Genomic DNA, 27,274 nt, shown 5'->3' on the forward strand with positions numbered 1-27,274 from the left:
GACCTAAAAATGACAGTCAACTTATGGAAGCAAGACACATACCAAAACAGAATAATTGGACAGAGATAATTAAACCCACAAGAAGAATGAGATTAAAACACTACAATCTTGCGATATCCAGTTGTGAATGATAGTGGGCAAATAAATAACTAACAGGAGGAGGATGTACTACAAACTATCCATTCTCATGAGATTTATAGAGGTCTACAGCACAGAAACAGGCCCTTGTGCCACCTAGTTTTCACAATTAAATTAGACACGTTTAAGGAAAGATGGTTTCATTTTTTTCTAAATCTTAACACTATTTCCACGAAAATAGCTAAGTCAGTACTCAAAAGTTATACCTTTCATACTAATTCAAATATATATAATATTGGACTGTACCGGTTCTATCTTATCTATAGATTTTCTTTAAACCTGCAATAACGCATCCGCAATAACATTTTTATGTCCCACAACATGTACAATTTGGAAGTTAAAAGCTTGTAACATAAGACTCCAACTAAATAGTCTCTTTTTTTTTTGTCCTTAAAACTTTTCCAAAAAAAAAAAAGTGGGGGGTTGTGGTCTGTGTACACAACCGTCTCCAAAATATTGTTCGTAACATAAACCTTAAAATATTGTAAGGCCAATACCAAACTCAATAATTCTTTTTCAACATTCAATTATTTTCTCTGATGAATAGTGAGTTTCTTCGAAAAATATCCGATTGGCCTTTCAATTCTGCCATCATCCTCCTGCGTCCACACAGCTCCAACCTTTGCATCACTGGCATCAATAGCAACTTTAAAAGGATTTCAAGAAATTTGGTTTAGCTAAAACTGGTGTGGTGGTTAATATGGCTTTTAAATACTCAAATGCCTCCTGGCATTGTTCTGCCCACCAAAATTTTGTGTTCTTCTTTTGCAAATCCATCAGCAGTGCCACCACGCTTCTAAAGTTTGGCACAAACTTCGAGTAGAATCCACTCAGTCCCAAAAATTGAAGTACCTCTTTCTTCGAGGATGGTCTTGGAAATTCCTTGATGGCTTTCGTCTTTATGTTCCTTGGAGTCATCCTTCTATGTTCGATGTTGTGTCCCAAGAATGTCACTTCTGCCTTCACAAATTCAGTTTTTGCTAAATTTATAATCAGATTTGCCTCCTGTAGTCTTTCCGCCAAATGCAGCACGTAATCTTTCCATGAATGGTTAAAGATCACAACGCCATCTACATAGACAGCACAATTATTTAATCCTGCCACAACTCTGTTCATACGTCTTTGAAATGTGGTGGGTGCATTCTTCATTCCAAAGGGCATTACTTTAAATTGATACAGCCCATTTGGGGTTGCAAACACAGAAACTTTAATGCTTTCAGCCATCTATTGAAGAGGCTGTTTAATTCTTTCATACTTGACATAACTCTGACCTGGTTCCTTCTTTATGTTTCTGAACCGTTGTCTACATGCTTTTGGTACCAATTCGTAGACACTCAAAATTGCCTGTTTAACCTCTTCATAATATCTTGACACCTCATCTGACAGCGCTGCAAACACCTCACTAACCCTGCCTCCCAATTTAGTCTGAATTAACGTTACCCAGATATCTTCTGGCCAGTACATCGGTTTAGCCAATTTCGAAGGAAACAGAGAAGTCTTCTACATCTTTTTCATCAAATTTTGGTAACGTTTTGACATATTTGTATATATCCCTACTAGGCTGTTGGCTACTATAAGTTTGCTCATCCTCACTTCTATCTTGTACTTTTCCTTCTGCCATTTGAAGTTGTTCAGCTTCAAGTTCCAACTCGAACATTCTTTCCCTTTATTCTCTCTCTTTCTTTCTGTTCTCTTTCCTCTGCTTGTAACCGTAATTCAAACTCTCTCGCCTTCCTTTCATTCTCTAACGCCAGTTGTTTCATTTGCAATCTAAGTTTTTCCAGCTTCACTGCACTTGCCTCTTTCTCTGGTATGCCTAAATACTTGACCAACTCCATTATGATTTCAGTTTTCTTTTTATCCCGAATTAAACACAATTCTAATCTGTTTGCTAATTCCAATAGCATATCCTTCCTCTGTTTTTCTAAACTTTCTTGGCAAATTTGGGAAGCATCTTCAAACCCCAGGATCTCTTTAACAATGTTAAGGACCATTTCCCTCACTTTTAATTTAACCAATGACAAGTCACTGAAATTAGACAGAATTGTTCTTACCTAAGTTTTATTTAAAGATCTAGGACACTAATCCCCAAGTCTGTTTAAATCTGTCCAAATCCGTTCAGATCCCATACACGAACCATCTAGATACCAGACTCATACTCCAGACCCCAGACTTGAACCCCCAATTTTTGTTACAACGGGGAATGGCCGAACCCCTCTGATAATTAAACTAAAATACAAGCCCCAATCAGTTATGACAGGAGTAGGGGATCCCCTGTAAAATTTACCCCCGAAACACCCAGAGAAGCTTGTCTTTCCCCTCGTAATCTATTAAAAAGGGTTAAATGAAAGAAAATCCCTGTTCTCCACTTGACAAGTAACAAGAAACAATATTTATTTAATCCAACAATGAACAAATTAACAAAATTACTAACAAAACAACAATTCCCCCTTAGACTATTTCCCTAACTGGAAAATTCTACTGGAATGCTGTTTAAATAAAAACAAGTCCCACTAATATTAACCCAATTAAAAAGAAACAATAAATTATAACTTAACTTCGCACAGACAGTTTTCTGGAATCTTCTGATGTCACCGCTCTCTTCACAAACACCTTCTGTTAATTCTGCTGTCAGGGATGTTTTATCTCTATAATTTCTTCAGTGAGAGCTTTGAGCTAAAATACCATGGTACCTTTGATTAATTAGATGGGCTTTCTCTGGGGGCTGAACGGTGCTAACTCTGGCAGGTAGCAGGTGGCTCTCCCCGATTTTCCAAATGCCCTTGTCTTATATACTCGTAATGACAATCAAATTCTAATATGATTGGTTTCAGGTTGTCAACACGATCAGATTTAAATTCAATTGGCTTTCTGTATCTGGGTGCTTCATTTAAATTAATTGGCTGAATTCAAACTGTTTTGCCTGCCACCTGTAAGGTCTGTTTTTGATAACACTTGTTTCACTTTTTGAGGCTCTCTGTACTGGCAACTTCAGCTGCTGCTCTCAGACATAGATTTTTTTTAAATTTCTAAGTACAGACAAAGTACAAGTCTCTTAAAGGAACCACAATTTTAGCTTCCTGCCTTCCACTTCACAATTACTTTACCCAACTTTGTAACACCAAAGATGTGCAATTTGGGTAGATTTACCATGCTAGATTGCCCATAGTGTCCAGGGATGTGTAGGTTAGGTGGATTAGTCACGGAAAATGGAAGTTTACAAGAATAGGGTGGTGGGGGGGGGGGGGGCGCGCGGCGGTGGTGGTGGTGTTGAGTCCAGGTGGGATGTTCTATGTGCAGTTGGTGTGGACTTGTTGGGCTGAACAGCCTGTTTCCACATAGTAGGGTTTCGATGGATGCCATTCCTCAGTCCACTGGCCCAGTTGATCCAGATCTCACTGCATTCCCAGATAATCTTCTTCACTGTCCCCTATACCACCAATCTTCATGTCATCTGCAAACTTACTAACCATACCTCCTAAATTCTCATTCAAATCATTTATATAAATGACGAATAATAGTGGATCCAGCACCAATCCCTGTGGCACACTGCTATCACAGGCCTCCAATCTGAAAAACGACCCTCTACTACCAGCCACTGTCTTCTACCATCAAGCCAATTTTGTATCCAATCAGCTAGCTCTCCCTGGATCCCATGAGATTTAACTTTACTCAGCAACCTACCATGTGATACCTTGTCATAGGCCTTGCTAAAGTCCATGTAGAAAGCATCTACCCCACTGCCCACATTTACTTTCTTGGTCATCCCTTCAAAAAAACTCAATCAAATTCATGAGACATAATTTCCCACGCACAAAGCCATGCTAACTATCCTAAATGAGTCCTTGCCTCTCTAAATGCCTGTAGATCCTGTCTCTCAGAATCCCTCTAACATTAGGCTCACCGGTCTGTAGTTCACAGGCATATCCCTGCAGCCTTTCTTAAATAATGGTACAATGTTAGCCATCTCCAATCTTCGGGCACTTCGCCCATGGCTGTCAATGATATAAATAACTCTTCTAGGGGCCCTGCAAATTGCTCCTTAGCCTCCCACGAAGTCTTAGGATACAGCTCATCAGGTCCCAGGGATTTATCTACCTTAATGCGTTTTAAGACTTTCAGCACCTCCTCCTCTGTAATGTGAACTCTCTTCAAGACATCACGATTTATTTCCCTAGCATCCATGCCTTTTGCAGTAGTAAATACAGACAAGAAATATTCATTTAGGATCTCGCCCATCTCTCGCACCTCCGCACATAGACGACTTTTTTAATCTTTAAGGGGTCCTATTCTCTGTCTAGTTACTCTTTTGCCCTTCATGTACTTGCAGAATCTTTTTGAATTCTCCTTTACCGTATCTGCCAAAGCTATCTCTTGCCATTTTTTAGCCCTCCTGATTTCTCTTAAGTGTGCTCCGACACTCTCTATACTCCTTAAGGAATTCACTTGATCCCAGCTGCCTATACATGTCACATGCCTGCTTCATTTTCTTGATGTGGGCCTTAATAACTCTCATCATCGAGGGTTCCCTACTCCTGCCAGCCTTATCCTTCACTAACAGGAACATGCTGGTCCTGAACCCTCATTAGTTCACTTTTGAGAGCCTCTCACTTACCAGACATTCCTTTATGTGCAAAGAGCGTTCCCTAATCAACTTTTGAAAGTTCCTGTCTAAGACGATCAAAATTGGCCTTGCGCCAATTTAGAACTTAAAATTGTGGACCAGACCTATCCTTTTCCACTGCTATTTTAAAACAAATGGAATTATGGTCACTAGTCCCACATTTTCCCACACTAATACGTCCATCACTTGCTCTGCCTTATTTCCCAAGAGGAGGTCAAGTTTTGCCCCTTTTCCAAAAGGGCCATTTATCTATTACATGAGAAATTGTTCCTGAACACGCTTAACAAATTTCTCTCCTTCCAAGCCATTAACTCTATGGCAGTCCCAGTCCATGTTAGGCAAGTTAAAATCCCCTATGATTACAACACTATTACTCTTGCAGCTGTCTGCGATCTCCTTACATACTTGCTCCTCAATCGGCTGCTGACTACTGGGTGGGGGGGATCTATAGTACAATTGTATCAAAGTGATCTCCCCCTTTTTTTTCCAATTCTACCCATGTACACTAGGTGGACGAATCCTCGAGAATATCTTCTCTCAGTACTGCCGTGATTTTCTCCCTCATTAAAAATACAATTCCTCCTCCTCTCTTGCCTCCCCTTCTATCCTTGCTATAGCATCTGCACCTCGGAACATTGAGCTGTCATTCCTGTCCCTTACTCAGCCATGTTTCGGTAATAGCTGAAATATCCTAGTCCCATGTACCCATGCATACCCCAAGCTCATTTACCTTACTTGTCAGACCTCTTGCATTTAAATAAATGCAGTTTAACCCAGTCTTCCCTTACTTCCTGGCAAGTTCTTGTCTAGCGCCAGGACTACCATCTCAGCCTTTACTATTTACCTTGCTCTCATTAACTTGTGTCTTGTCCTCAACCTTCTCTTTCATCTCCCAACTGCTTTGGATCCCACACTCCTTCCAGACTAGTTTAAACTCCCCTGAGTGACTGGCAGAATCTCCCTGCCAGGATATTGGTGCCCCCTCCAGTTCAGTCAGCAGCAGAGAAGAATGTCTGCCTCAACTGATTCAGATGAACAGTACATACAAATTGCATTGGACACAAGTGATTCAGACAGCAAAGAAGCGGTAAGTACCTCATGAAATTTGACAAAGAAATGGAGGTCACTCAGTTTAACATGCATGTGATGTCTCTTTGCAAGAGAAATTCAATTAGTCCCATTCCCACAACTGTTTCCTCATAGCATTTAAATGTTTTCAAGTGTTTATCCTATTGTGGGGAAGAGCATTATAAACAGGTCATGAATATAAGACAATCAGCAAGTGATTCAATAAGAAATTCAGAATGAAAAATTCGATTACCTAGAGAACGGTAAGAATGTGTACTAACTAGCACAGGGAGTGACTGAAACGAGTACTGGAATAGAGTTAAGTGGAAGCCAGACAAACATCCAAGGGAACAGGGAACAGAGATTTACAACGGCAGAATCAGAGGAGGAAAGACAAGAGAAGACTTGAGCAGGACATACACAACGGCAGAGTCCAGTAAATCAGGGAAAAAGAGAAAGCTGAAGCATTTTCACCAAACTTCATCCAGCGCTTGCAAATTGATGATCCACCTTGGTTCCCATCATCACAGATGCTCGGTTTCAGAAAATTTGATTTGTTCCACATGACATCAAGAAAAGCATGAAGGCACTGGATACTGCAAAAACTATAGAGTGTGACAACATTTTGGCAATAATAGAGAAGACCTGAGCTCCAGAATTAGCTATGGCTTTGAGAAAACTGTTCCAGCTCAGCTACAATATTGTTACCCAAACACATCGCCAGGTATCCAATCTAATCAAATCCAATGTTGGCAATTATTTTTCTACGCATCTATTCTCAATCATCAAAATTACAAAACTTGCAAACACTGCTGCGCTGGAGCTGCATTTAATCAGCAAAATCCTGCTCACTAATGCTCAGTTTGAATTCTTCCAGGTCCACTCCCATGACAGCATTGGATTCACTGCTTTTCATCACTTATACAAATGATTTAGATGTGAATATGGGAGGTACGGTTAGTAAGCTTGCATATGACACTAAAATTGGTGGTGTTGAGGACAGTGAAGAAGGTTCTCAAAGGTCAACGGGACCGTGATCAGATGGGCCAATGGGCCGAGGAGTGACTGATGGAGTTTAATTTAGATAAATGGAGGTGTTGCATTTTGGTAAGAACAGGACTTATACAGTTAATGGTAGAGCCCTGGAGAGTATTGTTGAACAAAATGGCCTGTGGTGAAGGTGCATAGTTCCTTGAAAGTGGAGTTGCATTTAGACAGGGTGGTGAAAAAGGTATTTGGCATGCTTGTCTTCATTGGTTAGTGTAATGAGTATAGGAGTTAGGATGTCATACTGTGGCTGTAAGGGACATTGTTAAGCCACTTTTAGAATACTGCATTCAGTTCTGGTCTCCCTCCTATAGGAAAGATCTAGTTAAAATTAAAAGGGTTCAGAAAAGATTTACAAGAATGTTGTCAGGATTGGACGGTTTAAGCTAGAGGGAGAGGCTGAATAGGCTGGGGTTTTATTTCCTTGCAGCGTCAGAGACTGAGGGGTGACCTCGCAGAAGTTTATAAAATCATGAGAGGAATGGATAGGGTAAAAGGAAAGGTTTTTTCCAGGGCAGGGGAGTCCCAAACTAGAGGGTGTATGTTTAAGGTGAGAGGGAAAAGATTTAAATGGGACCTGAGGGATAACATTTTCACACAGAGGGTGGTACATGTATGGAATAACCTGCCAGAGGAAGTGGTGGGGGCAGGTATAATTACAATATTTAAAAGGCATTTGGATGGGTACATGAATTAGAAGGGTGTAGAGGGATACAGGCTAAATGATGGCGAATGGGACTAGATCAGTTTAGGATATCTGGTCGGCATGGATGACTTGGACCAAAGGGTCTGTTTTCATACTGTATAACTCTATGGCTCTACAAACAAAACAAGTGAACCCAGAGGTAAAAGGTGAGAGAGTGACTGCTTTTGACATCAATGCATGGCAAGAAGGAACTCTAGTAACATTAAATCAATTGGAATTGAAGGACATCTCACCACTGATTAGAGTCATGCCTAGCACAAAGGAAAATGGTTGTGGTGGTTGAGGTCAATCATCCCAGTCCCAGCATCTTGTAGCACAATCTGCCCAGTAAAGTAACTGAGGTCCAACCATTTTCAGCTGTTTCAATGATATTCCTCCAACACACGGCCAAGAACCTATATGTTCACTGATGACCGTACAATATTCAACACCTGTCACAATTCTTTAGATACTGAATCAGTCCATGCCCACATACAGCAACAGCTGAACAATGTGCATGCTTGGGTTGATAAGAGGCAAGTTGCATTTAACTAACACAAATGTCAAGCAATGACCATCTCTAACAAGACAGAATCTAAGCATTGTCCCTTGACATTCAATGGCATTACATTTGCCGAGTTCACTCACCAACATCTTGGGGATTATCACTGACCAGAAGATGAACTAAAGTAGCCATAACAATACTGAAGCCAAAAGACAGGGTCAGAGGCTAGGAATTCAATTCAAGACTAGCGTTCAGAAATTTAGCTTTACTGAGCATTAACATTTTAACATAAGTCACAAGAAATAAAACCAGAAACAAATGGATGTATGTTTTACACTTTAGTGCTTCATTGCCAATCTAAAGTCCTGCAATTGGTTCTATATATCCTTACTTCATACAAGAATCCATAGACATGATATTTTCATGTTATTGTGCATAATTTTCTTTAAAAAATGTTAATTAAAAAAATAAATTAGTCATTATCCAGTAACTTGACAAAAGCTGTCTAACAAATTCAGATCAAGAGATTGTATTATAAGCATTCTACAATTAAAAAATGCAATAACAATTCTTTCCAAAGTCGATGTTAAACCTTCAGTGGGAGTTTTAGAGACCAGTGAAGAAACAAACCCTTGTTGTTGCTCAACAAGAATCAGTACAAAAATGCTAAAAGACGATGCAATAAACTCTTAATTCTATTTGTAATACTAAAAATGTTTCTTGCGAGATAATCAAATTCACAATCAAGTTCATAAAAAAATTGGAAATCACAATGTTGTGCAGAAATATATTCCCATAATAAATCAATTAAAATGGGATAAAGCAAACCATATTATAACCTTTTGAAAACATACAGTCTCCATTGAATTCAACTATCTCGGTTCTGGGAAATTATGTGGGAACACATCTATTGATCAATATTCCAACAGTGGTATTAAATACAGTTAGACTATTTACTCTGATTCCTTAAACAGCAGAATCCACTGTTTTACAAATAGCATTGTCGCTATCCAACCCAGTGGATCTTGACGACAGGTCCTTCAGAGGGACTTCAAAGAAGTGTGCTATACAAATAGAAACTCTAAAGTTAGTAGAAAGGTTGCTGGAAGCAGTGGATGGAGGTGCAGGAGGTTCAGACACAGGACGTTATTCAGATTGTGTTCTCAAATACAGCTCTAAACAAATGGAGAAATGGCATTGCTGAACAAGGATAAAGGCTAATGAGTTAACCTGGAACCTTCTAAGACTGGGGAACAGGATGCTGCTTGAAGCAAGCATATGAATCCCAATTTTGATCAGGCAGTTTAAGCGGGAAAGAAGTTTTGGTTGGGAATAGCACAGTGCTTGAACTACATCACGTCGGTCTTCAGAAAGGTTCCCATCAAGTGGTCAACCTGACCTTAACTTGGCTCCTTTGGCAGTGAACATCTTGAAAGAAACTGCAGAAGGTGATAAGGAAGTGACTATTGTATTAGTGGGAACTGACAGAATCTTAGGTGAGCATTTTGGATGGGAAAGGGGAAGGCATTCCTACCCTCCCATGATCCAAAACAACACTAAGGATACTTGCATTTTTCCCCCAAAGCTGTCTTCAGCTTCTGAAAGCTTCAAGTTTTCCCAAGACATGGGAAATGCTCCCCAATCAAGGTCAAGTCTACACGATGTTTTAATGTGAGACTTGCAGCCTTAAGGTATTCAAATAGCCAACTCCCCTGCTTGGTATCAAAATGGATCTCCTTGCACGTCCCACTTCCGTGAAAGCTACAGGTGGCCATTAGTGGTTGCTTGGAGGGCAGGTCTGAGGATTTTTTTAAAAATTACATATCATCTAATTCGAGCCCACTCTTCTTGTGGGGGAGGGGGAAGAAATGGTGCATAAAAGGGAGGAGGGTGATTGGTGGGAGTTGGGATGCTTCGAACCTAACCCCACTGAATGTACCAAAGCAAAATTCATGGCTTGTATCTACAAAAAAAAAGATTGTCAATGAAACTGAAAAATAATGAGAAATCTTGTTAACATTCATGAATCCTCAGGTAGTTCCTCTGTCATCAACTATTACATTAGAAATCTCTAAAAAAAAAGAAAAAAAAAGTGTTTTGGAAACAATGAATGTCTGCAGCATATCGTAGATTACTGCTGGATCACAATGTTTCAAAGACTCTGGCAAAGCCTATTCAGATTTCATTGCGGCTTTTGATCAATCTTTCCTCCAACTATCTTCCTCTTCACCATCTCAAAGTAAGAGCTATCAGATTGCATGGCTGCAACCTGTGTTTCATTTCTGGCATTCACATGGGTATTTGGAAGATTTAGCTAACCCCTCTCTCTCAAAAGGAGAGTCAGGCAAGATTATCTACTGTTATCATGTTAACATCCAGGCTTGGGCTGACAGTTTGCATCACAGAAGAGCCAGGAAATGATCATTTCCAAAAAGAGAGAGTTTAACAATTGCTCCTTAACATTTAATGATGTTGACACCACTGAATCACCCACTAACATCAGGGGTGTTAGCACCAGAAACTGAATTGGACCAACCACATAAATACTGTGACTACAAGAGCAGGTCACAGGCTAAGAATTTTGCCAGGACTAACTCATTTTGTGATAGTAAGAACTTCAGATGCTGGAGTCAGAGACAACACAGTGTGGAGCTGGAGGAAACAGCAGCCAGGCAGCAGGGGAGCAGGAAAGTTGACATCGAGTCAGGACCCTCCTTCAGAAATGTGATTTAATAGAAACGGGCAGCGCAGTGTTAGGGAACAATGAGGTTGAAGGCTGTGGGTGGGAGGTCACCTGAGGTGATGAGGTTATGAATGGTCTGAGAGATGAATGTTTAGAGGTCATAATCGGAGGGGACAGCTGGCCTCAGTAACGTAAAAGGTCAGTGTGCCATTCCACTATGGCGATCCCTTATCCACGGGTTTGACGACGAGGTTAGGGTTGGAGCAGAGGGAACGGAGGGCTGCGCATTCCATGGGGGAGAAGCTGGAGTGAGGTGGAGAGATTGAGGTGATTGATGTTGCGATGGTCGTTGGAAATGAATAAGTTGAGGGAGGGTAGGAGGCCGTGTGTTGATGTCCAGGAGGATGAGGTTTGTTGGAGGCAGGAGAAGGGATCTGTAGAGGGTGAGTTAGACTTCCAGTCAAAGAAATAGGCGCAGAGGTGGAGGCGGCAGAAAAAGAGTTCAACTTCTAGACATGAACGTAATTCATTGATGTGTGGGCGCTTGGGAATGAAGGGGAGTCTTTTACTGAGGACTGTCTATTCATCCTCAGTGAGGGGGGGGGCGGGGGGGGGGGATGGTGAAGATCCAGCAGGACTTGGGGCGTGGGCTAGGCATACAGCTGGTGCTGGGTGTGAGGGTGGAGACCGTCTCAGGAGTGGAAGCAGCGGCAGCAGCAATATGATCAGCGGCAGTGGATGTGACATGAACGGCTTCGGCGGAAGTGATAAGGTTGGTGGCATCAGTGGGAGAGGCCAAGGTAACTGCATGGTCAATGGCGCCTGGCATATTGACAGGGGGGCCCTGGATAGGGTCGAGTACTGGGGTGGTGGAAGAGGCCTGTTTTTGGTGGTAAGCACAAGCAAGTTTAGTGTACTTACAGTTTTTAATATCAGAAAGGGTGGAGAAAGAGCGTTGGTTGAGGGTGTGGATCCTGCGTAGAATGCAAAACAGAAAAAGTCCTTTGCAGGTCTGAAAGGGGGAGGCTGAGCTAGGGCAAGGTTGATTGTAGTGCCATAAGATGCCAGCACATTGCTGAGTGTATGTACTTGAGGATCCATAGAGAAAACGGTTTTTGGAGGCTCTGGAGGTAGAGGTTGTCGCAGTTGGGGCCAAATCAGGGGAGTCTGAATGTTGTCTGGAGTCCATTGGGGATGATTCGGCTGCATAGGTAGGTACTGAGAAAGGAGATGTGGCTGTAGTACCGGGTTTGTTTAAGTATGTGGTCGGAGAGTTGCAGGGCAGAGGAGATTACCAGAGGGTTGCAATGGGAGAGAGCTCCACCTAGCTCTCTCCGGAGGGAGGATGACAACTTCTTCAAGGTGGGCATCCTTGGAAGATGCTTCACGGTGGGTTTATAAATGGCTCAGAGATAGCAAGAATTGCAGATGCTGAGTCGGAGACAACACTGTGAGCTGGAAGAACACAGCAGGCCAGGCAACATCAGAAGAACAGGAACATTGATCTTTCGGGTCGGGACCCCCATTTCTGAAGAAGGGTCCCGACCCGAAACGTCAACTTTCCTGCTTCTCTGATGCTGCCTGGTCTGCTGTGTTCCTCCTCATTTTGTGTCTTCCTAATGCTTGTGCACCATCTGCAAGGCACAAGTCAGGATGGTAACAGGATAAATCTACACTTGCCTGGATGGGTGTAATGAAGCTTGAATAAATTAAAGAAGCTAGATACCGAAGACAACGTAGCCTTCTTGATTGACACTCCAGCCACCAACTTCACCACCAGTGCACAATGACAGCAGAGTACACCATTAGCAAGATATACACCCAGGCTCCCTCAAAAGAACATTTCAAACCCATAACCTTTACCACCAAGAAGGATAAGGAATATAGATGGATTGTAACATTGATTCCTGTAAGGTTCCCTCCAAGATCACCATTCCTTCACTTTTACCAAGTCAAAATCCTGAAATTCACTTTCCAACAGCAAAGTGGGTATCCTTACATCCCAAGCACTGCAGCAGCTGAAGAAGGCAGTTCACCACCACCACCTTCTCCAGGGCAATAAGGGATGAGCATTACATACTAGTCTAGACAGTAACATCTGCCCAATAATTAACTAAAATGACTATAATGACAGCCTTAATGGTACAATTTCTGATCTAGTTTTATATTGTTCCAAAGGTTTGTTTAAATCTTTGTGTGAAGAATTGTAGATGTCCTTTCACAAAGATAACTGGAAAAGGGAGGCCATTGACACTAATTAGATGATAAAAAAATTACAAACCCAGAATCAGAGAAAATATCAAAAAACGGTACAAATTTGAAGTCAGAGTCAATATATATCATATTTTGGATAAAAACCATATGGGACTTCAAGATCAGTTCTCCATACTAATTTCCAGGGGAAATAGCTGGAGATCACTGATAGCAGGTCAGAAGATGACTATTATGTTAAACGAGCCAGACTTCAAATAGATCTAGCAACCAAAGATTGGTCAACCATGAGATGCTGTGGGCCATCATCAGTGGCAGAATTGTATTTAAACCACAACCTGTGACATTATGGTTCAGCACTTCCACCACTCTATCATAATCATCAAAGCCAGGAGTAGGACCAGGCATAGAGAAAAATTAGGTGTTGACCTGATGAAGCTACAGCACAGGACCACTTGCATGCCAAACAATAAAAGCAGCATACAATACACACGGCTAAAATGATCACACACCAACAGTTAGATCTACTTTCTGCAGTTCCGAACAGTGGGCAGGTCAACAATGAACAGGCATCTCAAACGTTCCTATTATCAATGATGTGGGAGCAAAACACATCAGTGCAAGTTACAAGACTGATTTATTTGCAACCATCTTCAGCCAGAAATGCATACTCGATAATATATCTCAGTCTCTTCAAACTGCAGGGGAAGCAACGGCCTAGTGGTATTATCGCTGGACTGTTAATCCAGAGATCCAGGTAATGTTCTGGGGACCTGGGTTCAAAACCCACCTTGGCAGAGTCTAATGATGACTGAATCCATTGCCAATTGTCGGAAAAACCCATCTGGTTCATTAATGTCTTTTAGGGAAGGAAACTATCATACTTACTGGGTCTGGCCTACATGTGACTCCAGACCCACAGCAATGTGGTTGACTCTTAACTGCCCTCTGGGCAATTAGGCATGGACAATAAATGCTGCCTAGCTAGCGACGCCCTCACCCCCTGAATGAATAAAAAAACTGCAGCATCACAATTGACAACCTTCAACCAAACGGATTCACACCATGTGACATCAAGAAACAGCTCAAGGCATTGGATACTACAAAAATGGACCCTGACAACATTCCAGCAATAATACTGAAGACTCCAGAACTAGCATGTACCTAGCCAAACTGTTCCAGTAAGGTGACAACACTGGAATCTATCCAACAGGTTAGAAAATTGTACAGGCATATCTTGTGCACAAAAAGCAGATCGAATGCAACAAGAGGCAATCTCTTCAGCCTATACTCAATCTTCAAAGTGATGGAAGGTGTGCCACTCATTGATGCTTAGTTTGGGTACGACTAGGACCACTTGGCTCCTGATCTTTGTTCAAACATGGACAAAAGTAGCTGCACACCACTAGTGAGGTGAAAGTGACAGCCTTTGACATCAAGGCAGCATTCAACCATGCATAACACCAAGAGGCATTAGCAAAACTGGAATCTTTGAGAGTCAAGTAAAACACTCGATTAGTGGAAGTTAAATTTAGTAGAAAGGAAGCTATTTGTCATCATTGCAGATTCAATCATTTCAGTTACAGGACATCTCTGCAAAAATTCCTCAGGGTAGTATCCTCGGCCCAACCATCCTCAGCTCCTTTAACGATCACTTTTCTTCTGTCATATGGTCAGAAGTAGGGATGTTTGCTAATGATTGTACAATGACTGGTACCTTTCACAACTCCTCAGAAGCTGAAGCAATCCGAATCCTTACGCAGCTGACCTAGACAATAGCAAGGTTTGGACTATCAAGGAGCAAGTAACATTCATGTTATACAAGTGCCAGGCAATAACTATTTCTAACAAGAGCTCAAAAGCAGGACCTCCAGGTCTCAGAGCTTGAGCAGGGGTTGGAGATACTGTGGCACATCCGTGAGGCTGAGAGTTATGTGGATAGAATGTTCAGAGGTGGTCACACTACAGCTCAAGGGACTTCAGGAAAAGATGGGAATGGGTGACTAGCAAGACAATCCAGAAAGAGCAGGTAGATAGTGCAGGAGACCCCTGGAGTCCCACTCACTAACCAATATTCCATTTTGGAAGGATGAAGATGCTGATACCTCAGAGTGAATTCAAAGCCAAGCTTCTGGCACCACAAGCAGCTTGACTGCATCGGGGGGTGGGGTGATGAAGAGCAATACTAATAGGGGATTCTCCAGTCAGGGGTGCAGACACGCGCTTCTGCAGCCGAACACATGACTCCAGGCTGGTGTGTTGCCTCTCTAGCACCAGGGTCAGGGATGTCACTGAATGGCTGCAAGGCACCCTGAAAGAACAGCGTGATGAATTAGAGGTTGAGGTACATGTTGGTACTACTGATATGGACAAAGTGAGGAACAAAGTATTGCATCAACAGGGCAGGCTTTCAGGTTCTTGGATTATTGGGACATCTTCAGGGGCAGGGGTGACCTGTACACAAGGGACAGGTTGCACCTGAATGGGAGAGGAACCGATATCCTTACAGGGAGGTTTGCTACTGCTTCTCAGGAGGGTTTAAACTAGAGCAGCAGGGGTCTGGGAACCAGAGCAGCAGGTCAGCAAATGGAAGGATTGGAGGAAAGGTAGATGTTATGACCCGTAAGTGTAAAAGGATGGACAGGCAGGGACAGGTTAATGAACATGATGGGGCTGATGGTCTGAAGTGTGTTTATTTCAATGCAAGTAGTATTATGGGCAAGGCAGATGAGCTTAGTCCCATGTGCTGATTCAGGCTCTACAATGTTGTGGCCTTTACAGAGACCTGGTTGAGAGGGGAACAGGATTTTGATGTTTTAGATGAGATAGAGGGGGAGTTAAAAGAAGTGGAGGAGCTGCATTACTAATCAGGGAGAATGTCACAGCTGCACTCAGAGAAGACATACTGGAGGGCTCATCCATTAAGACAATACGGGTAGAGTTCAAAAATAAGAATATTGCAATCACTCTGATGGGATTATACTACAGGGCCCCCAGCTGCCACCAGGCATTGAGGAACACCATAGGCGGTTTATGGAAACATGCAAAAACAGAGTTGCTATAATGGTGACTTTAACTTCCCCAATAATGCCTGGGCCTTCTTTAGTGCAACAGGTTTAGACTGGACAGAATTTGTCAAGCGCACACAAGAGGGTTTCTTGAAACAAAAGATGGATAGTACCACTACAGGAGTGGCCATACTGGACCTTGCATTAGCTAATGAGCCTGGCCAAATGACTGACCTTAGAGTGGGAAAGCATTTTGGAAACAGCGATCACAACTCCATAAATTTTAAAAGGTAGTTATGAATAAGGATAAATCAGGACTTTGTGGGAAGAAACTAAATTGGGGGAGGGCAAATTACATTACTATTAGGCAGTAACTAGGAAGAGTTCATTAGGAGTAGCTGTCATCAGTCAAGTCCACATTTAACATGCGGGAGTTATTTAAAGACCTTCTAATCAGGCCCAGCATGTTGTAGGACGGAGGGAGGACGAAGGACAAGGGATGGTGGGGTATGGGAGACTTGGATGATAAGGGAAGTTGTGAATTTAGTCAAAAACAAAAAAAGTAGTAAATGTAAGGTTTAGAAAGTTAAAATCAGACAGGGCCCATGAGGAATATAAAGAAAGCAGGAAAGAACAAGCAGGAAATTAGGAGAGCAAGGAGGGGCCATGAAATGTTCTTGGCAAGTAGGGTTAGAGAGAATCCCAAGGCACTTTACACACACATTAAAAGCAAGAGCGTAACTTGGGACAGGACAGGAGCATTCAACGATAAAAGGTGGGAACTTGTGCTTGGAGGCAAAAGGATATGCACGAGATCCAAAATGAGTACTTCGCATTCGTATTCACCAAGGACAAGGATATGGAAGACAGTGAAATTAGTGTGAGGAATGCTAAGGCATTTTCAGGTCAAGAAATAAGTGGTGTTGAGTCTTTTGAAGAGCATTAAGATGCATAAGTCCCCAGGGCCCAATGGTATCTACTCCAGGTTATTGAGAGAGGCAAGAGAGTAGATTGTTGGGGCCTTGACCAAGATCTTTGTATCCTTGTTAGGCACTGCAGAGGTCCTAGAGGACTGGCAAGTAGCTGATATTGTTCCTCTGTTCAAGAAGGGAAATAGGGATAATCCCGGAAACTATAGACCGGTGAGTCTCACATCAGTGGTTGAGAAGCTATTGGAGAGGATTGTTAGGGATAGAATTTACATGTGTTTTGAAAAGCATGGCCTAATTAGAAACAGTCAGCATGGCTTTGTGCGGGGCATATCATGTCTTACAAACTTGATTGATTTTTTGAGGTGGTGATGAGGGTGATTGATGAGGGTAGAGCAGTGGATGTTGTTAACATGGATTTTAGTAAGGCTTTTGACAAGGTCTCTCATGGTAGGTTCATTGAGAAGATTAAAGATGCATGGGATCCACAGTAACTTGGCCATTTGCCCCGCCCATAGAAGGGCGTTTTTCTGGCTGGAGGTCCATGACTAGCGATCCGTACTGGGACCTCTGTTGTTTGTGATTTTATATAAATTACTTTGATGAAAACATAGATGAGTGGCTTATTAAGTTTGTTGACGACACCAAGGTTGGGGGAATTGTGGATAGTGTAGAAGGTTGTCAAAGGATACAGTGGGATATAGGCAGAGAAATGGCAGATGGAGTTTAATCCGGGCAAGTGTGAGGTGTTGCACTTTGGGAAATCAAATGTTAAGTTAAAGTATACAGTTAATGGCAGGACCCTGCACAGAGGGATCTTGGAGTCTTAGTCCATAGCTCCCTCAAAGTGACCGCACAAGCGGACAGGATGGTAAAGAAGCCATGTGGGATTCATGCCTTTATTGGTCAGGGCCTGAAGTACAAGAGTCAGGATGTCATGTTTCAGCTTAGTAAAACTTTAGTTAGGCCACATTTAGAGTATTGCACTCGATTCTGGTTGCCCTATTACAGGAAGGATGTGGAGGCTTTGGAGGAGGTGCAGAAGAGGTTTACCAGTATGCTGCCTGGATTAACAGGGTGTAGAGCTGGATGAACACAGGAGGCCAAGCAGCATCAGAGGAGCAGAAGGCTGACGTTTCGGGCCTAGACCCTTCTTCCTGCTCCTCTGATGCTGCTTGGCCTGCTGTGCTCATCCAGCTCTATACCTCATTATCTCGGATTCTCCAGCATCTGCAGTTCCTACTATTTTTGCTGCCTGGATTAGACGGTATGAGCTATAAGGAGGCTGGAAAACGAGGGTGGTTTTCTTTGGACGGATGGAGGCTGTGGGGAGACCTGATAGAAGTATAAAATTATGTGAAGCACAGACTGCGTTGACAGTCACTATCTTTTTCCCCCCCAGAGTTGAAATGCCCAATACAAGAGGGCATGCATTTAAAAGTGGATGGGCAAAGTTCTAAAGGCATTTCAGGGGCAAGTTTTTTTTTTTAAAACATAGAGACTGGTAGGTGCCTGGAATGTCCTGCCAGGGCTAGTATATGATAGGGGTGTTTAAGAGGCATTTAGACAGGTTCATGAATAATCCAGGAAGGGAGGAATATGGACTGTGGGCAGATAGAAGAGATTAGTTTAATTTGGCATCGTGGTTGGCACAACATCGTGGGCCGAAGGGCCTGTTCCTGTGGTGTACTGTTCTATGTTCTAACTGTTATATCATTGCTCATAGGTATTCAATGTCCTCACCATCACTGAATCCCCCCAGCTATCAACACTCTGACAGTTATCATTGCCCAGAAACTGAACCAGACTATTCATATGAATACAGAGGCTAAAAGGAAAAGTCAAAAGCTAGGAATAACTTGACTTCTGACTTCCTAGAGCTTATTCATAATCTACAAGGCACAAGTCAGAAGCAGTGATTGAATATCCCCCACTTGCCTGGATGGGTCAAGCAACATTGTAAAGGTTTAACACCAAGGATAAGCATCCCACTTGAATGCTACCCTTTCACCACTTTCAACACTGATACACAGTAGACACAGTATGTACTATCCACAAGATGCACTGCAGTAATTCACCCAGGCTTCCACAATAGCATGACTTCTACCACCTAGAAGGACATGAGCAAGAGATGCATGGAAACACCAGATGCAGTGTTCTCCTTGAAGCCACGTACCATCTTAAATGCGATTTTTTTGCTGTTCTTTCATTGTAGGCAGTTCAAAATTCTGGAACACCTTTCTAAGAGCACAGTAGATATTTCTATATTTTGACTGCAGCAATTCAAAGCAACAGCTCACCACCACCTTCTCCAATGCAATTGCAGATAGGCAATAAATACTGGCTCAGCCAACAATATTCACATCCCATGAACAAAAGAAAAAGTAGCACTTCTGATCTTAGATGCTGTACTCAAAGATTTTCCTGTATTTTGCAGGGACAACAGAAGAATCACACCCTTTCCACTTGGAAGGGAAGATCCCTGGTTTTTCTACAGATTCATAAGTGAATCTCATTGTTGATGGTTTTAACAACAATTCCCACTTTAATCACAAATTTTACTGAAGGATTCTCACTCAATGTTTTAAATAAATTATTCCTGTATGTATCGTAGCTCTTGGGAAGGACCTTTTCCATGGCCAAAATAACATGTCCAAAGCATTCTGTCCCCATTACGCCAGCTGTGCTTAGGCTTTTAATTTGCCAATATTGATGCTTTAATTTCTGGCATTGCAACGTCCCTGGGACCGAGACCTTGGATCAATATTTCTTTCCGGGCCCTTCAATTCAGCTTCAATAGCCATGCCTTTTGATGCCCATTCACTGTGGTGCTGACACTCTGAGCTTTATGCAATTTTTGGTTTACTTCTTGCATCTCAATTCTGATTTGTACACCGTTTTAAAGTTTCCTCTGCTCCACCAGAGATAGTAAGCTTTATTCACAGAGTCTCCCAATATCTGATCTCACCGCTGAATCGGTCTTGGCACCATTCCCACAGACTATCAGCCTGTATGTGCTCGGAATTACTTATACTATTTCAACAACATGTGCGCAATATGAGAGGTAGCACTATCTCTTACCAGGACTGAAACAGTTTTATCATTTGATACAGCATTCTTCTTTGAAGAGGACTGCCAAGATGGTTTTTCTTCTGAGTTTTTTAAACCATTAAGCGCTGCTGCTGACTGTGCTCTATAAGCACGCGACATCAAGCCAAATCTGAACATCACATCACTGCACACTATGTTCCTTGAACAGTCAAATCAAATACACACTACCTACCATGGTGTGTGAGCAAGACAGATCTTTGCTGTTTGAGCTGCTGCTCATGAAGAAGGTTGCTGCCACCATCTGCAGTGCAGGAGACTAAAGGACCTGCTTGATCTAATGTGGTAGAGGAAAAACACTTCCTGGTATAACTAGCTTATTGATTGTTTGCAAGTAACTACAGGATAGAGATTGTTAGAGAAACTCTGAGGATCACCTGATATTAGGTCTTGCTGTTTCACAATCTTGAGGTGTTCTGTGCACAAGTCAACATGACATCACAGTCGGTGGTGTTTATGCCATTCCTCTATCAACTGTCACAGAACAATATACAACACTTTCTATTCTGCCAGCAGATGATTCAAAGCAGCAGCTGGGAGCAGCTCTGGTAATAAATGGAAAGCCAAAAGCATTCATATTGAAAACTCAAAACAGCATCAGAGGCCGTGCCAACGCAGAAAGAGAAAACTTTTAGCAGGTGCATATAGATGTGACATGTTTCATACATACTTCAATGGGGAAGGCCCATAAAGGACTGCGTTCATCATTCACCGAAAACCATCTCCAAGAAAAGGTTGCGTACAGTATCAGAAGACTCTAGAGGTTATTCTCAAGATTTCAGAGACATGATTTAAGTCTGAAATAAAATCTAGAAAGAGAAATAGTGCTCACAAATTTCAGACTTCATCTGTTGCCACGAGAAACAAAGTAGAACAATCAGGTGTGAAGATCCATATGCGTACATAACACGACTGAACCCAAAATTAGATTCGAGACCAGTAACGATGAAATGTCACGATGTTTTCTTAGGAGATCCAGAGATGGACTGATCAGATAAAGAAAACAACCGGCAGTTTTACAGTACTGATCAATCAGCAAAAACATCACATTAGAAAATGGTGTTTTGTTGACCGGATTCTTGGAGCTTTGCATCAAAGAAACAATGTAGCCATGATCATGCTCCACATGATACAAAGGAGGCTGTATATGAATGGTAAAGTTTAAACTCAGAAACAGATCAGCTGTGATAACATTTACAAAGACACTAAGAGAATAGTGTCTATATGCAGTACATGCCTGAAGTATTGAAATACATACCAGAAAGAGATGATAGCTACTGAAGTATCACTCAAATCATAACATACTATGGGAGCGGTTTTATTCACACAATTAAAACTAGGATCTGAGATTATTTTAAAGTTCCTTTTTTATCATAAAACGTGTAAGGTCTGAGAGATCCAACAAGAATAGAATCAATTCATTCCAAGAGAGTTTAAAACATTAGCTGAATAGTATGAATTAAATATCATCACTTGTCAACACATTAACAAATAGGATTTAGTGTTATAGGCAGACACATCCAACGGTCAATTGTGAAATGCCAAGAGACAATCAAAGGCCCAAGCCTTCCCTTATTGTGACTTGAAGTTATACTTCAAGTCTCATGTAAAATCGCCTCCAGTTACTTATTGGCAGAAAATGGAAGATTTTTTTTGCTAAGCAAATTATACCTTCTACAAGAAGAAGAAACAACAGCTCTGTTGTGGTGATTCAATAATAAATCAAATAACATTTTAATAATAATAACTTTCAAATAGTGTGACTTTGTTTTTTAAAAATTCCATAAAATAAACATAACTGTTCTAATCATCAAATTTTTTGATATTACGTCTACCTAAAAGATCATAACTGACTTGTAAAGTATTAACTTTGATTATACAAATCTGTTAAAGCAGTTTTCTTGAGCACATTATTTACAACATTACTTAATGGGTGGGATGGTGGGTCTCCCATCTTGTGAACTTGGCATTCACTGTTCTCAATGTTGAGGCATTCTCTTCCGACAATGATGTACATATTGCTCATGATGTAAGCATTATACTTGATGTTACTATGTTGCACTATTTAGTTGTGGTATGACCCTGTTGTTAGTGATGTTGCTGCTTTTATTAATGACCTTTTTTGCTTTAACAGCTCAGATGTCGGTCAATTATCAACTCCTCTTATCTGTTTTCAGTTGTCACTCTCAATGATGCAAGGAATTTGGAGTCTCTGTTTTATCAATAATTTTCACGGAGTTCCTGCTTCTTAACAATTGGATCCTGCATTTGACATGTTTCTTGAAGTGTTGGCAGAGGAAGAAAAAGTCAGGGACAGGGTCTAACATATTTTGAATGCGTAGCATCTGGTCCAAGCTCTGGCACAAACACTATTGATTGTACTAGATTTGCATTGGTAGCATTGCTAATTTTCTGTGTCTCTCTTCCCATTTGTTCTATATCAAATCTACTAAAAAGCAAACCTCACTCTCACCGATACACCATGCAAGTTCTTCACGCTCTTTCAACTAGAAAAGCACAATTGCAACTCAGACTTGCACATAAAAACTGTGCATACCACTAAAACGAAACAGCAACTTCAGAACTGTAGAATGCAAAAAAAAATTGTCTTAAGTTTATTGGCTTCTTTCAGATTTTATGTAATTTACAAAGAATTGTTCAAGAATGAAAATAAAACTTTTTTTGGGCACAAGGCCTCAACTTGTGACCTATGAGAGACATTACTCTGCAAGTAATCAGCATAAAAATTCAGTACAACCTTATTTACCCAATTGTAGAGTTGGTCTCACCAGGCCACCTGTGCTGCTAGAAGCCCAGGCACTCAACAGAGACTGAGCAGCTCATGCTCACACGGTGCCAATGGCATTCTCTTCTCAAAAGAAGTTTGTCCCCTCTTAAAGGGAAACTGTACTTAATCATAAGAGGCAGCAACTGCAATTCTAAAAAAGTGAAACAGAAGACCAGGGGAGAGGGCTCCTAATTTCCCTGATGTAGTGAAAGTCTTAATTATGAAGATGTACAGAAAGAAAGAGATTATAGTTCCACAGGGGTGCAAAAGTCCTCAGAAACATGGCTCAGAAAGGAGTGGGAACTGGTGGGACGTTAAATTCTAGAATATGGTCATAAGGGTCAGATAGCTATGCCAAAACAAGCCAATGGTCTTACATGCATCTTCACATGACATCTCAACTTTCCATTCACTTGATGCACATTAACTCCATCACTAACCCACCAACTGTCATTGAACTACAACACACCCAACATCCAAATGCATTACTTCAACCTCTCATTCTGATTATGCCACCCTGAATCAGCTCTCACTGCTGTCACCTATTTTGAGCTATTCACGTATGGCAGGCCTGAAATTCTGTCTTCTTGCTTAAAGAACAAAGTGAAGCACAATAAACAAAAAGCTTACATCTACTGTGCCTTACAGAGGAGCGGTCTCAGCATCATGAGGTCACTTGCATTGAAAATTTGTAGCATCTGGCATCACTGAAAACATTTAAAATTAAACAATGTTCCTTCTCAACTGGGTCAAAATCTTGGAACAGCATCATGAGTGTACCGGCTGTGAATGAACTGCTGTGTTCTGGAAGGCAGCTCACCACACCTTCTCAAGGGCAATTAGGGATGGGCAGTAATGCTGGCCTAGTCAGCAAATCCCACCTGTCTGAATCAATTAAAAATAACTAAGCAACTGTCACCCTGCAATTTAGCAGGATAAGCAAGTTTGCAGGTGGTGTGACGATAGTTTTTCTGCTTCCATTCCACTCAACTTCTCTTACATCTAACATCCTGCTTTCAATTTCCACTCTCGGAAACCCAAAAACTGTCCCTGCCCAGTCACACCACAGCCAAAAACAGACACCATCAGCGCAGCGCTCAAATGGTCCCATCCCTTACAACACCCATTCTCAGGAAAGGTCATTGGACCCAAAACATTAACTCTGATTTCTCTTCACATAGGCTGCCAGACCTGCTGAGCTTTACCAGCAACTTGTTTTTGGTCCCACTGCCCTATCTGACACTGGCAGACAACAGCTCAGATACTGGAACTGCGTGCACACCTAAGGTGCAAGTAGAATTTGCATGAACATGAGTGTCAACAGTACAAGCGGTCTGCAGCCAGACAGAAGGACAAGATAGTTTATGTGCTATTTAACTGGAGATAAGATCATGAGTGAGTTCTGCATTTTTAACCATATTTAAATCACACCTGCGCTCTCATTTTATAATGCATCACTGAAATATGCAGAAAGCTAAACAAACTGAAGAGCCTGCTAAATTGTATGGAATTTTAGTGTACAAACTTCTTATGATTCTCTGATAACTGGTTAAATTAATTAAAATGTTAGCTGGAACCAATCTGACCCAGCAGCAGATGGTTTGGGAAAAAAAGACAAATTGCTGGCAAAGCTCAGATCTGGCAGCATCTGGGGGATAAAAAGGAGACTTAATGTTTAAAGTTTGCTGATGAAGAACAGTTACCAGATTCAAAACATGAACTTTGCTTTCTTCCAGAGATGCTGCCAGACCTGTTGAATTTCACCAGCAGTTTATGTTTATTTTTCAGACCTCCAGTACCCACAGTTCTTTGCTTAATTTAGCAGCTAATTTGATATGCTGTGTTGGATAGCTCTCACCTCCATTATTTCTACCATGTAAGGAGAGGGTGCAAGTTTGATTTCTCAGCAATCTTACTCTGGATTAGACTCGCAGGGAGTTTCTTCCAACTATTATTAATGGATTTTTGTTTCTTATATTTACAATTCTATAAACTACGTTTTCTGTCCCTGGCATCACAATTTATACATTTATGATTTATTCACCTCTGTTGCTACAACCCAAATTAATTCATCATGTGGGTCTGAACTAAAGAAAATATTCCTGTTTTGACTATATCAGTGGGGAAGATCAGAAAGTAAAGAAAGTTAGAAATCAGTGACTACAGGTCATTTTTGTATGGGCACAGAACACTTCTAATTAATTCAAAATAGTGATTTAGTGGCAAACAGAAAATATAATTTTGCTTTAGTCTTTAGCCTATCTGGTACAGATATGATGGACCAGAGACTTTGTTTAGCCTATCACCTGTGAAAGCATCGCTCTTTCTAGGGTACAGTTCCACAGTCACTTGGGAAATTCCTGCACATAAATAACTCAAAATTTTTACTGATGGCTATGTAACAATTAGCCACACCCTATCCTGAATCAAAATACATACATTGGCAGGACTCATTGGACAGTAATTAAGAACAGAATCCTGACCTATTTTTCTTCTTCTGTAAATCGGCAGCACAGAGGAGTCCAACATAAAATAAAAATCAAACCATTTGGTTTGTATAGCATAGTCTGTATTATCCAGCTATCAGATTTAGAATATTGTTAACTGCGAGTAGAGCTCCCTTATTGGAACATATGCATTTGAAGCTTTCATGCCATGTACCTTCTATCTTTGTTCGGAAAACATACATACACCAGTCGTCCATAATTACATAATGACAATGTTTGCTGTGGTACCAAATCACAAACAAGGAACTTCCCAGTTTCAAATGCCAATTCCTCTGTCCATTTTGCTCAATGCTGTAAGAAAAGGTGGTGTCCATAGAAGTGGCAGTTGATTTTATAATCTTTTTCAGACTCTGGAAATGACTAAAATAATTTCTTTCTAATCACTATGTAGTGACCCAAGCTGGACATTGAGTGTATGGATGTCAGGTAATCAGGCTACATTGTAATGCTTTATCCCTTCCCTAAAGCAAAACAATCCAGGTTCACAACAACATAGCCACTTAGGGAATTGGTAGGGTATATGGGATGGGCAAAGGTTTTGCAGACCATTTGAATCCAGACAGTCAATCATTTGAATAGGGACAGTGATAATAAGGGAAAACTTTGAAGGAAAAGGAAGGTACTTGAAGCATAAAGACAACACTTAACTATCAGAATCAGGTGAATTTCCACAAATAATACTGTCCGGTTCAAACAGCACACAGCTGTTACATGCCACAAAAAATTACTATATTTAGGTCACTATTTAATATCTTAAGCTTGGCACTTAAAGATTGTCTGCATAGAATCAGTATTCAAAACATTAATAATCAAAAATGTTTAATAGTTACTCCCAAGCAAAATATTGAGATCAGTCAAATTCTGGATTAATAAGATTCAAAATGTAAATTTGTACAAGCCTAAGATCATACATACTTAACCGGCAATCTGATCAATATCCTGTAGAGTAACAAGTAAGGATCTACATCATCATAGAATCCCTCCAGTGTGGAAACAGGCCCTTTGGCCCAACAAGTGCACACCAACCCTCAGAATCCCACCCAGACCCATTGCCCAAACCTACCTAAAATCGACACATCCCTGAACACTATGGACAATTTAGCATGGTCAATCCACCTAGCCTGCACATCTTTAGACTGTGGGAGGAAACTGGGGCACGTGGAGGAAACCCATGCAGACACAGGGACAAATGTGCAAACTCCACACAGACAGTTGCCCAATGGGGAATTGAACCCAGGCCCCTGCTGCTATGAGGCAGCAGCACTAACCACTGAGCCACTGTGCTGCCCATCTTAAGAGAAAGTTTGTAGCCAATCTTTGTTTTCAGTTTCTCAAAAACCTGAACAAATATTATTCAACTGGTTAGGCAGAAAGAAATAAAGATTTGGCAGAAAGAAATAAAGATTAGCATCAAATACATTGATCCTTTTTCATGAATTTGTTTCCAGAAACTAATGTGGCAAGATAATTATCTTGGGTTAAACACAAAGCTGAATCACTATGTACTTACTCTACCATATAGGAAAAATCATAACACTTTAAAATAAAAGTGAAAATATTTGTTTTGTATGTTACTGAATAGAATTTTGTTAATTCACCTGTGTCTAGTTAAATCTCAGATTTTGTATAATACCATATGTTGTTACAACTGGATGTCTTAAATGAAGTAGTCAGAGCCCAATGAAAATATCACATAAAAGCATAGAACTAAAAAGATTTTTGTCCACTAAACTAACCTCAAAGTTGAAAGTCTCTCAACTGCAGGATAAAATAATGAAACAATGATATATCCAATTTCAAAACTAATGTCTAGGAACAGTCTAAATCAATATAATCTTAACTGTGAAAATTCTAATTATGCAGTCTACTGTCTGCAAAGCATATTTGCATCCTTCCTTCTGAGCTACTGTCTTGTCTTGTGGTCAGGCAGCAATCAGTTGTTAACAGCTGCACTTCTACTTTCGAAAGAGCAG

General features: G+C 41.1%; 1 protein-coding gene across 11 annotated transcripts in view; it reads right to left on the reverse strand.

Moving 5' to 3' along the window:
* The window catches only part of LOC109929848 (proton-coupled amino acid transporter 4), a 224,773-nt gene that overhangs the window by 101,471 nt on the left and 96,028 nt on the right, over window positions 1-27,274 (reverse strand). The window lies entirely within an intron of this gene.

Source organism: Rhincodon typus, chromosome 6 (genome assembly GCF_021869965.1).
Source record: "Rhincodon typus isolate 14 chromosome 6, sRhiTyp1.1, whole genome shotgun sequence".
Classification (NCBI taxonomy): Eukaryota; Metazoa; Chordata; class Chondrichthyes; order Orectolobiformes; family Rhincodontidae; genus Rhincodon; species Rhincodon typus.